Below are 13,286 nucleotides of genomic sequence, written 5' to 3' on the forward strand. Positions count from 1 at the left end.
TGTTAGGATAGCACTTTTTTTCTCCTTTAGGTGGGGATGAAAAGAGTGCATCTGCCTTTTATTTATTTCCTTGAAATGATTCTTACATGATAATTTTCTTTAGCATAATCACACCCTTGTTCAACATTCTCACAACTGAGCATTTTTTTTTTTCTTTTTTGGGGAGTCAACTTGGAATCACAGAGAAATGTTAATCATTTGCTATGGCTTTCTTGATTAAAGGAATTGTAAATGACTGAAAAACTCAAAAAAGGCTTATTCTTGGATTAACGTCAGATAAAACTTGTGCCTATAAAGCATCTTAGCTCAATAGGCCATTCTTTCAAAGTTCAAACACAGACAGCAAAATAAGGAAAATGAGAATAATCATGCCATTAAGCCTCAATTAGCAAAATGTTTCAGGAGATGAGGCTGTCCAACCATTAGGGTAAGAAAGACTTTTGTTACTAATCTCCGTATAGTGTAATTTTGCTGGCCCCAAAATTTCCCCCAAATTCCATTCCCCTGGATTACAAATTAATTGAATTTCTTTAGTGGGGTGTAATGGTTAATTTTATGTGCCAGCTTGACTAGGCCACAGGATTCCCAGATATTTGATCAAACATTATTTTGTAAGGATGTTTTGGATAACATTAACACTTAGATTAGTAGACTGAGGAAAGCGGCTTGCCCTCCCTAATGTGAGTGGGTCTCATTCAGTCAGTTAAAGGCCTGAACAGAGCAAGTAGGCTGACGCTCTTCCCAATGAGGCGGAATTTCTCCTACCTGATGGCCTTCCAACTGGGACATTGTTGTTTGTTTGTTTGTTTGTTTGTTTCCCCTGCCTTTGAATTGTAGCATCAGTTCTTTCCAGATCTTAAGTCTGCCAGCCTTTAGACTGGAACTACACCATTGGTTCCCTTGGGTCTCCAGTTTGATGACTTACCCTGCAGATCTTGAGAACTGTCAGCCTCCATAATTCTATAAGCCAATTCCTTATAATAAATCTCTCTCTCTCTCTCTCTACACACACACACACACACACACACACACACACACACACACACCTCCTTTCTATTGGTTCTGTTTCTTTGGAGAACCCTGACTAATACACAGGGGACAAAAAACACTCATATGCCAGAGGCGAGGCACAACTTTTGCATGTCTGCACACTAAGGAGTGAATGACTGATCTCCCTGCCTCTCAACTACACATTTCTGAGAAAAGGATGGAGGAAGAACCAACTACATGACCCAAAAAGTTGAAGAAAATACCTGTGAAAGAGGTACCTAGCATAACAAGAAGTTTCATTTGGTCATAAACTATATTTAGGGTTTTTCAGCATAAACTTAGCTTCTAGTAGAGCAGTAAAGAGAATACTTCCATTTAGGGGATGTGGATTATGAAGACTGGTTAAGAGATGGCCACAGCTCCCCAGTGCCAGCTCAGCTTGAAGGGTTTCACCCCGTTACTAATGGAGTAAGATTTTCAACAGCATCCATGACCTCCTGGACAAGAAGGAAGTGTAGGTTTTATGAGTTGGAAGTGCAGATAAGCAGGCTTGGCTGCAAAGCAGGTTTCTCTGGCTTGCCTGGTCCCTGTCCCTTGGCAGGATTGCAGCCCACTCTGGGCGGGAGAAATGTAGCTAATCCACTTCCTCTCCACTCCAATGTCTGCATCTTCAATTCAGATTTCAGTTTTAGCCTCCGGCCTGCCAGGGTCAGGAGGGACCAACACTGTGAACCCAGCATCACAAGAACAGCAAGCAAACTGTGAAGCAAGGAGACAAGCCCAGGTTGTCTGAGGCATAGAGGAGTGAGGGGACACCACGGTCAGGGGTGCCTTGGCAATCAGAGCTAGTTCCTTCAGAGTCTTCTGGTCCTGTACTCCCATTTTCCAGGTGGGAGCTCTAACGTCCAGGGATGAGAAGGCACTTGCCCATGTCACAGAAGAAGTTCCAAGAACAGGACCCTGGACTCTGCCACCAAGACCCCTTCATCATTCTGCTTCATCACAACACTTCTTAAAAGGAAACTTAACCCTGGCCTTCTACCCAATAGAGCCAGCAGACCTGCCACCGTGGCCCTGAGAGTCAGGGCCCAGGCCACAATGGGGAAAAGCAGCTCTAGGGAAAGGGGTTGTGGACACAAGGCTTAGCTTGGGAGATGTGGGGACTCCGCCCCTCCTACACCTCTCACTCCCATCTACACATTGGAGCTGGAAGGGCCTGCCCAGAACAGTGGAAGGGAAAGGGCACCAGGCCACTAAACACCATGTTCTAGATCTGTCCCTGTTGCCCCTCATAAACCACTTTCCCACATTGTGCCTCAGTTTCCCTATCTGGAAAACGCATTGGTCTCACTTTACACTCTATAGTTTCACTGATATTTGGACATTCTACAGGGTACAAAATTAAGTGGCCCTGTTCAAGAAAGAGATAGAAATATTAGATTTATTTTCCAGAGGCAGAACCATCCAGTGCTGCAGTCACCAAGGTGTAAAAGTATAGATTTATGTTAATTTGAAAGGGGAGTTGAAAGAAGGCAAGAGAAATGTCCCCTCAGGCTAATTTGTCTTCACTTAGAAAATGTTTTCAAAGGAAATTCTGAGGAGGTTTTTCTCCTCCCCCAGCCAGGAGCCTCTTCAGTCTTCCCAGAACCGGAATTTGGGTGGTGTGGCCAATAAAGGAGCAGTTCTTCCTCTAAAGGGGTCACTTCCCCTGGATCCCAGGGCAGCGGGCTGCGGCAGGTGCTCATGGGTGGTCGCGCGGAGGCAGACACGCTGCGGGACTTGCAGCATCAACGTCTTCTGTAAAGGAGCTGGCCATGACCCGCCACTGCCCACCAAGGTCTGGAGCAGACGTTATTCTCAACAACACTTCAAAGGGAACTAGGTAGTATCGTATGTTTTTGTTTTGTTTTGTAAGAAAAAAAGTTAGATATCCTGAGGTTGTTATCTTGCTATTCACAAATGGAAAAGCAGCCGCCCAAGGTGTGGGAGGAGTCCATTTGAACGAGGGACCACAGCGCTCTGCTGAGCAGGCATTTGCTCCTGCGCTGCCCTTCCTCTTCTACCGTCTTCCCAACCCAACCCTTCAGTCCCCTCAACCTATCGTGGGTAACTCCCGCCCGGCTCCAGGGCGCGGTGTGACCGCCTCATGAAGTCTTTCTTCACCAGGAAGCTTGCATTGGCTGCTGCTGTCAGGGATTTGGACGCTCCATCCAAATCCCCTCACATTCCTTTACTGTTAGTCTCTGTGCCTCTTTGGCTTCCCGGCTTCCTTCCATTTCCCGCACCCTGTGGGGCTGCTTTTGCTTCCTGCAGCTGGGACTTTCCTTCAGAGGAACTGTCCACTGATAGCGCTCATCACAATGAGCTGTAATTCCCTGTTTGCTAGTCGGCCCTCTCCACTGGCCTGGGACTTTGGAAGGCTAGGGATTGTACTTTGCTCACTGTTGTATCTCAGGACCTGCCAATGGACTCAATGGGAACTTGTGAATGAATGAATGAGCCAGTAACGGCTGCTTTCAGAATCAATCCCAATAGAAGGGTGAACTCAGGAGAATATCTGGGCACCTCTAAGGAAGCACAGGTCCTAAATGGAAATTGAACGCTATGCTTTCCTGAAAATGAAGTGAGAGTGTTAGGGAACCCCAGTAGCTGTGCCTAGGACCTGAATCACCACTTCTTTCTTGTGCCCTTCTTGTTAGCCTCCATTCACCAGCACAATCTTAGCCTTTGGCTGTCAATCTCATTTCCCAGCTGGCCTCACTCTGGAAAATGTGCGTCTATGTTCCATCGGTCGTCCCCTGCAGAATCGGCATGTTAGACTCTACCACAGGGTCTACATTCATCTCTTAGCTTCTAGCTCATTCCTGAAAACTGAAATATCCTGAAATTCCGCCCTCAGCCCTGCATTCCCCCTCTCAGACCTGCTAATTGTTGTCCCCAGGTGTCCCTAGTTTCCAAGTAATCCCCAGGGGCTGCCCTTTCCAGATGGCACGATCTGGGGCACTGGACTCTAATTACAACAACCCCAGCCCACTCCTCTGTCCCCACCCAGTGCGAGCGTAGTGTAGAATGTGGATGGGACAGAGAAGCCCTGTCTGTTACCACAGCACAGTCCCCAGCACGACCAGGCAGGCCCCAGGCAGGTTGCCAGGGGTTTTGTTGACATGAAGGATAGTCCATAGCTTTCCCAGAAGAAACCGCAAGGATGGCTTAGAATTGACAGTTGGCCTGGAGGGAGACGTGGGCAGCTTGGAGGGCCTCACATTCTTAGTCATTTGTGGTTTAGGGGCATGGTTGGCCATGGCTGAGTTATCCTGAGGGAGGATCCCAAAACCCACTTGTTCAATTTATTTGGGGGTAAGGGTGAGACACAGAAAGAATAAGTCACATAAAAAAATGAAAGAGCTGAAGAGAAACAGGCACCTGTGGAAGAGGAGCCTGCCGACTCACAGGGAGGGCCCTCAAAGCAGGCCTGGGGAGGGAGCCATTGAAAGGGGCTATTTAGTAGCAGAGAAAAGGCACTTAAACCTCTTGGACTGAAAAAAAGAGTGCTTGAAAATGAACTATGTGAACTTAGGTTCCTTTCCCTTGCTCACGTGGCAAATGCCATCCTTCATCAAACATTCACAGGCAAGTTATGAGCACCTGGGGAGTCAGGCTGGGCAGGAAATGATGGTGACCTTGGCTAAGCAGTTAAACAGAGGACAGGAGAGGTGTTAATAATTTACAGACAGGAGGCCTGGGGGATCCTTAGACGCTGACTCATGGCAGATCACGGGCACAGGGGCCCGCAGAAAGAACCACAAAGATGAAAAGGCCCTGTGCAGAATGGTCCCAGGGGATGGCCTAGGCTTTTGCATGTTTAGTTCCAGGTTTCCTCTTTCTCTCTACCACACTGCCTGCCCTTTCCAGATCCTCATCCTCCCCCATACCGTTGTCAGAGACTCCAAACAAATCTCCTTGCCTCCTTTTCCTTCAACACATATGTATTTAGTGTCTTCCTTGCACCAGGCACTAGGGAAGCAGCAGTGAGTAAAACAGATAAAAAGTTTCTGCCCTCACAGAGCTTATGCTCTAGAGGGAGGACACAGACACACTGTATAGCGTGCAGAGTTGTTAATTTCATGGAGAAAAATTAAGCAAGAAGGAAAAGGCGAATATTGGTGATAATGGGTGCAGAAGGAGCTGCAGTTTTAAAGACAAAGGTCAGGAAAGCCCTTGCATTTGAAATTTTTATTAAGCTCCTTCTCCTAAGGCTTCCAGACAATGTGCTCACCTCAACTGGGTATACATTGGGTATAAATTATATATCAGGATGTGATTCTTGCCCTTGCAAGGCTCACAGGCTATCTCCCTTTTGCACACCTTGAATTTCCTCAGCATGGCTACTGATATGGTTTGGCTCTGTGTCCCCACCCAAATCTCATGTTGAATTGTAATTCCCACATGTCATGGGAGGGAACTGGTCTGAGGTGATTGGACCACAGGGGCGGGTTCCCCCATGCTGTTCTCTTGACAGTGAGGGAGTTCTCCTGAGATCCAATGGTTTAAAAGTGGCAGTTTCCCCTGTGCTCTCTCTCTCTCCTGATGCCTTGTGAAGAAGGTGCTTGCTTACCCTTCACCTTCCGCCATGATTGTAAGTTTCCTGAGGCCTCCCAGCCATGTGGAACTGTGAGTCAATTAAACCTCTTTTCTTTGTATACCCAGTCTCAATGTAAATTAGTTCAACTGTTATGGAAGACAGTGTGATGATTCCTCAAAGGCCTAGAACTAGAAATACCATTTGACCCAGCAATCCCATTGCTGGGCCTATACCCAAAGGAATATAAATCATTCAACATGCACACAATATGTTTATTGCATCATTATTCACAATAGCAAAGACATGGAATCAACCCAAATGCCCATCAATAATAGACTGGATAAAGAAAATGTGGTACATATACATCATGGAATACTATGCAGCCATAAAAAGGAACAAGATCATGTCCTCTGCAGGAACATGGATGGAACTGGAAGCCATCATCCTCCGCAAACTAACACAGGAACAGAAAACCAAACACCACATTCTAACTTATAAATGGGAGCTGAACAATTAGAACATGTGGACACAGGGAGGGGAACAACACACGCTGGGGCCTGTTGGGGCAGGGGGCAGAGGGAGAGCATCAGGATAAATAGCTTATGCATGTGGGGCTTAATACCTAGGTAATGGGTTGATAGGTGCAGTAAACCACCATGGCACATGTTTACCTATGTAGCAAACTTGCATGTCCTGCCCATGTATCCCAGAACTTAAAGTAAAATTAAATTTTAAAATAATAAATAAATAAATAAATAACCTAGTCTCAGGTGGTATCTTCTTTTTTTTTTTTTTTTTTTTTTGAGACAGAGTTTCTCTCTTGTCACCCAGGCTGGAGTGCAATGGCACAATCTCAGCTCACTTCAACCTCCGCCTCCCAGATTCAAGCAATTCACCTGCCTCAGCCTCCCAAGTAGCTGGGATTACAGGCATGTGCCACCATGCCCAACTAATTTTTGTATTATTAGTAGAGATGGGATTTCACTATGTTAGCCAGGCTGGTCTTAAACTCCTGACCTCAGGTGATCCACCTGCCTCAGCCTCTCAAAGTGCTGGAATTACAGGCATGAGCCACCACACCTGGCCTCAGGTAGTATCTTTATAGCAGTGTGAAAATGGACTAATACAGCCATCCTGACGATGCTTCTCCAACACAGGAGCAATCACGTCACTACCCTGCTAAAACCCCTCCATGACATTTCAATGCCTTGGGGATCCTATTCTGACTCCTTAGCACGTTTAAGCCCTTCAAATCCCCGTTCCACCCTGTTCCAGTCTGATGTCCCGCTTTGAACTTCCTCCCATCTAACGAGGAAGCCCCGAAGTCTAATTTGCCTGGGATAGTCTTGGTTCATGCCTGTCATCTTTAATAGCATGCTGCTTTGCTTTCAAAATAATCCAATTTGGACAATAAATTATACAGTCATGCTATTTTGTTAACATACACCCAATGCTTTAGCAATGCAAAATACTCGTTGTTCAAAAATGCTTTCTCCTTTCCAGCTTCTGCACTTTGCTCTTGCTGGTCCCTTAGTCTGGGTTAATCTCTCCTGCCTTACTTATCTGATGAAATTATCTTTTCCTTAAAATCCACTCAGATGTTACCTTCTCTTCATTCTCTGGGCTGTCTCCTCACCCTTACTCTCTACTAGATCTCATTATGTTCTCCCTCCTCCATGTTCCTATAGCAGTCATCCCTTTCTCTAGCACAGTGTACAACACACCTTGGTCTTGGGTCCTCTCCACCTCTGCACTGGGGGTAGAGCTGGTATTCTGTTTAGCCCTGTGTCCCCAGGGCCTTGTACAGTGTCTGAACCACAGGAGGTATTGAGTAAGTATTGATTGGGTTGAATTCAATGCAGTCATGCTCCAGCTGCAAATATATAATGACTTGAAGACTTAAATGCTTTCAAGGAAACTGCTGGAACTAGAAGACTGGGTCCACTGTGCCTTTGTTTTTTTGTTTTTGTTTTTTCAATCTGTCACATAATATCCTAAACATAGCATGAAGATGGTGCTCCAACCTCAGATCTCTTACTGATCCGCACCTTAATTTTCCAGCTCACAAGTGTCTGCTCACCTGTAGTACATAATGGCTTACCCTTCCAGCTCCCCTGCCTCTTGGGAGAGAGCTGCTGTAACATGTGCCTTAGCTCTGACTCCTGATCAGAAGAAGAAGGGACATTCTCAGCCCATGAGGAGTAGGGGCAAGAGTAGGGGCAAAAGAAAAAGCATTTCTTTATTCAAAGTTGACATAAGTTCCCAATAAGAGAAATATCCAAGGGGAACGTTTTGGTATCAGCAGCCTTTTTTAAGGCAGTTGGAAGAGATAAAAGTGACTCTATGTGTTTATTAGCATTAACTAAGGAAGGAGATTAATCAAGGGAGGAATTTTGTTTGTTTCTGAGTTGGAGTCTTGCTCTGTCACCCAGGCTGGAGTGCAGTGGCGCTATCTCAGCTCACTGCAACCTCTGCCTCCTGGGTTCAAGCAATTTTCCTGCCTCAGCCTCCCGAGTAGCTGGGATTACAGCACCTGCCACCGTGCCTGGCTAATTTTTGTATTTTTTTAGTAGAGACGGGGTTTCACCATGTTGGCCAGGCTGGTCTCGATCTCCTGACCTCGTGATCCACCTACCTCGGCCTCCCAAAGTGCTGGGATTACAGGCATGAGCCACTGCGCCTGGCCGAGGGAGGAATTTTAACCAATGGCTTTAAAGAAAGAAGGCCAATGTTTAGGAGATGAGTGTGTGGCAATGAGGTGAGCACAGACCATATTTAAATCCCAGCTTGTCATTCTTTCAAGCATTCATTTATTAATTCATATGCAATCATAAGGCACTGTGCTAAATGTTCAAAATACAATCGGTGAGAAAGACAAAAGGCCCAGTCTAGTAGGAAAGTCAGAAGATAATCAAACGTTCATTAAAAATTGTGAAAAGTTCTGCAAAGGAAGCATAGCCAGGACTCCAAGGCATGACAAGGAAGTGACATGGTAACTGTGAGCTTAAGGATGCACAGGGTTGAGGAAGGCTGGGATAGGGTAGAGAAGGTGGGCCTGTGCGTGGTTCTCCAGGCAGAAGTAATAGTTCATGGGAAGGTCTTGTGCCAGACAGGAGCATAGCACAGCAACGTGGGTCTGGAGCTCAGTGAGTTGAGAAAAAGCAGGACCACATGAAGCTGAAGACAGAGAAGGGATCAAATCACACAGGCTGCTCTGGCTACTGTAGGGGATCTGGTCTTTGTGCTAAAAGAATTGGATAACATGAGAGGCATTTTAGCAGTAGGGGTGGGAGTGAAGAGTATGTATGTGTCACCTGACCAGACACGTACTTTGAAAACTTCATCTTAGCTGTCTTGTGAAAAGATTTTGGAGTGAGGAGATCACTTGGAAAGCCATTGCAAAAATCCAGGCAAGAAGTTGGTGGAAGCTTGGGCTAGGGAAGGGGCTCTGCAGCTTCAGATAACCTATCTCAGTAGTGCACCCTATAGAAGAGATCATAAGACTCAAAGTTTAAGGTAAGTAACATGCAAAGTGTCTGGTTCACCATAAATGCTCAATATATATGGGGTATATATCCTTCCCTCCTGGTGGGAGGCAGGCAGCTGGCACTTGGACTGAGGTTCCTGTGCTGTTAGACTTTGCTTTCTGAGGTGGTTTTTGTTTTATTCACAGAAGCAACCCTGTGTTTATGCAGGGAAATGGGAACAGGAAGCAGCCCGAGGCACATTGTAGAGAAGTTCCTTTCCAAAATGTTTTTGAAGTATAAAAAGAGGATAAACTATATAGATCCTGGGAGTATCACATACACATACACATGCCACCCCCCACACACCATCCATACACTAGTGTGAGCTTTGTTAGGTAAAAAATGGCATTGGTCTCTGCTCACAATAGGGAGGGCCAGTGCCCCTAACTAAGAGGTCTTTAAATTCCTAGGAGTGCTGTCATATCTGTGGCTTCCTTGGGAAACTCTTCCCTTCTCTTGCAGCCAATCAGGTAATGAAAATTGCACAGGACTGTGATCGAGTAACCAAGATAAAGGCCTCTTGTGTTCATCCCAGTGTGTGCAATATCGGGTGACATGCTCTTCCAATGGAAATAGAGAGTGGCCGCCCTCCAACTCAGCGGAGAGGGAGAGAAAGCCTCCTCCTATTTCATGTGGTCAGCTGGAACAAAGCCTTCACCATTGGTTAGTTTACAAAGGGCACAACTAAGACAGACCCATGCATTTGCATTCATCAGATGGTGTTATTGTAAGCACAGTCAGAGATGCTTCTGGCTAGGAGGAAAATGTAATTTTGTTATTTTTCCCTCTCAAACAAAGAAGGGCTTACCTTAATGCACTAAAAGCAAACCACTCATTCCTAAAGATGAATTTGGGCAAGAACATTTTGCAAAACTTACTGTAGCATAGATGATTCCTGCCCCAAAAGCCTGTAACCACTGAAGAAGGTCACACTTCCTTTCAGTACCCAAATAATGATGGCATTAACCACAACTCCTTGATTATGGATAAGTAGCTCCCTTCAAAGTGTCCCTTGGGGATTTCAGAGAACTCCCAAAGGGGCACCCCAATCCAGTCTCTCAGCTGTGGACACCAGGCAGCACAGCCCTCTTCCTCCTCCTCCTCTGGTTGGCTAAGGTTACTTTTTTATTACAGAAAGAAAAATACTTTTATAAATTTGTGTGGCCTAAGTGTACAGTGTTTAATAAAGTCTACAGTAGTGCACAGTAATGTCCTAGGCCTTCACATTCACTCGCCACTCACTCACCGACTCACCCAGAACAACTTCCAGTCCTGCAAGCTGCATTCATAGTAAGTGCCCTACACAGGTGTACCATTTATAAACTTTTTACACTGTATCTTTAATGCATCTTTTCTATGTTTGGATAAATGTATATACATTGCCTAATGATGCATTTCTCAGAACGTATCCTTGTTAAGCAAAGTATGACTACATTGGAGGGTTCCTAGCAGAAAAGCAAGTCTCTGCCTCACCTTTTAACAGGGTCACATTGTTGCTATGTGGAAAACACTGCAGGGGTGAGTGTGACAGCAGACAGACCCATTAGAGCCACTGATGTGCAGGTGAGAGAAAATGGGGTTTGCACCTAGGTGGTGGCAGTGGAGGTGGTGACGTGTGGTAGATTTCTGGATTCTGTAGAACCAGTGGGATTACCTGAGTGAAATGTAAGAAAATAAGAGGAGTCAAGGATGACACCAAGTCCTCGGGCTGAGAACTAACATAGATAGAGTCGCCATCAACTGATATCACATTCCTTTAGTGGCAAATTAGCTCTGTCCATTTTGTTTGCCTGACTGAGCCTGAGCCCCACAATTGTCACTTGCTAGCGATGAAGCCCAATCCTGGGAACAATGAAAGCTATTTTCCCACCTGATTCACTGAAGATCATGCTTATAGGAAACAGATTACAGTCATTTGTCAGGTTAATAAGATAGCTTTGAAAAATTTTTTAAAGTAGCAATTTTATAGCCAACATTTTTTATTATAATCTAATAACATTAAAAATAAATTACTAAAAGGTGAGGAGAAAACTATTTCAGAAATATGCACTAGAAAATCTTTGGCTCAAGGAAGAAATCAAAAGGGAGGTGTTTATTTGTTAACAGGCAATAAAAAGGAGAAACATAAAAGTGAAAACTAATGACCCAGCAATGGCTGGACTCAAAGGAAAATATATGACCTATAATTTTCCTCCTTGCTATAGGAGAAGAAAATTAAAAGTCACAGAACTAAGTACTTGTCTTAAGGAATTAGTGAAATAACAATAAAATAAGCCAACTGAAGCTAGGAAAAGAAAATCTGTAAAAATAAAAGCTAGAATTAATTAAATGAGTTAACTATAATGTAATGTATTTACTTATTAAAATTGCATTAAATAAATATAACATTTATTTAAAAACTGGTTCCTTGAAATAGCTAACTCCTTCAAAAATCTGAATGTGTTAAAGAAAGAGAGAAAACAAAATGGAGACCCAATCCTGTGGCAACAAATTCAAGAATTTAGAGGAAAAAGGTGACAGCTTGGTACAGTGTGTATTATTAATTACTGACCCAAGAGGAATAGGAAAACTTGAATGGGCCAATTAGCATGATTTTGAAAGGCAATTGAAGATGTGCAATTGAAAAAGTTCCTAGGATCAGACAGGTTCACAGGTTAGTAACAGAGGTTTCCATTTCCCTCTCTCATAACCTGATCATACACCATTTGCTCCTACAGCAAAGAGTTACCTAGGTATAATGTCTGTATTCTATTTATTGGCTTTCTATTTTAAAAATCAATGCATAGGCCAAGCAAATTTAACTGTACTTACTCTACAGTAAACAAATGTTATGAATTTCTTGACATGTTAGCATATGTTTAGCTAACTAAAATAAGGAGGATGTAAGAAGCGAAGTAGATGACAGTGGAGGTACATTTAACAGAGAGTGAATATATAAATTTGTATACATTTAATGGAGCAGGATAAAGAGGTTTAAGTACATTATTTAACGATAACCATCAGAACTCAAATTAAGACTATCATTTACAAAGATCCAGAAAGAGGAGAGGGAATAGAAAAAAGAAGTGGAAAATGAAGCAAGTATGCTAATTTCACCATATTTCATATTAAGGAGTCAATAGATACCATCTAAGATGGATAAAGCAGGAAGTAAAAGTTATGATGGTTACCACCAGAAGAACTCAGAATAGAAACCATTCAAAGCAGTCATTTCTAGGGAGCAGCACTGGGTGTAAAGGAAAAGGGTACTTTTATTTTGTACCTTTATGTTCTGTTTGCACTTTTAAAATCAGTTACTATAAATAGCAATACACACAAACACACACACACAAACACAGGGATCTTCCAAAAGTTGATGGAAAATGCATATTATGAAAAAACTATGCATAGAGTTCTTTTTTTATCCCACCAAAATAAACTCTTACTAACTTCTTGTAACATGTCTGAATAGGATCTAGCATGAAACACTAAGAAAGCTACGACATCATTTGAAAAGAGCCTCTTTCAGAGCAACATTAATTTTGCTAAAATTGAAGCAAGAATGAACATCACATTTATAGTGAAGTTTGGGTGGAAGAATGGTGAAATCACTGATGCTTAATGAAAAGTTTATGGAGATGATGCCACAAAAATCAGCAGTTTACAAATGAATAACTTATTTTAAGAGAGGATGAGACAATGATAAAGTCTGCAGTAGCAGACCTTCCACATAAATTTGTAAGGAAAAAAATTCATCTTGTTTGGGCTGTAATTGAAGAGGACAAACAATTGACATCAGAAACAATAGCCAGCGTTACAGACATTTCAGTTGGTTCAGCTTACACAATTCTGACTGAAAAATTAAAGTTGAGCAAACTTTCTACTTGGTGGGTGCCAAAACCATTGCTCCCAGATTAGCTACATATAACAGCAGAGTTATCAATGGAAATTTTAAATAAGCAAGGTCAAGATTCTGAAGAATTTCTTCAAAGAATTGTAACAGGAGATAAAATGTGGCTTTTGTACTCATAAGTACAATCCCGAAAACAAAGCACAGTCAAAACAATGGCTACCAAGAAGTGGAAGTGGTCCAGCCAAAGTCAAAGCAGAACAGTCAAGAGCAAGAGTCACAGCAATAGTTTCTGGGGATGATCAAGGTATTTTGCTTGTTGACTTTCTGGGGGACCAAAGAATGATAGCATCTGCTT

This window comes from Symphalangus syndactylus, chromosome 6 (assembly GCF_028878055.3).
Source record: "Symphalangus syndactylus isolate Jambi chromosome 6, NHGRI_mSymSyn1-v2.1_pri, whole genome shotgun sequence".
Taxonomy (NCBI): domain Eukaryota; kingdom Metazoa; phylum Chordata; class Mammalia; order Primates; family Hylobatidae; genus Symphalangus; species Symphalangus syndactylus.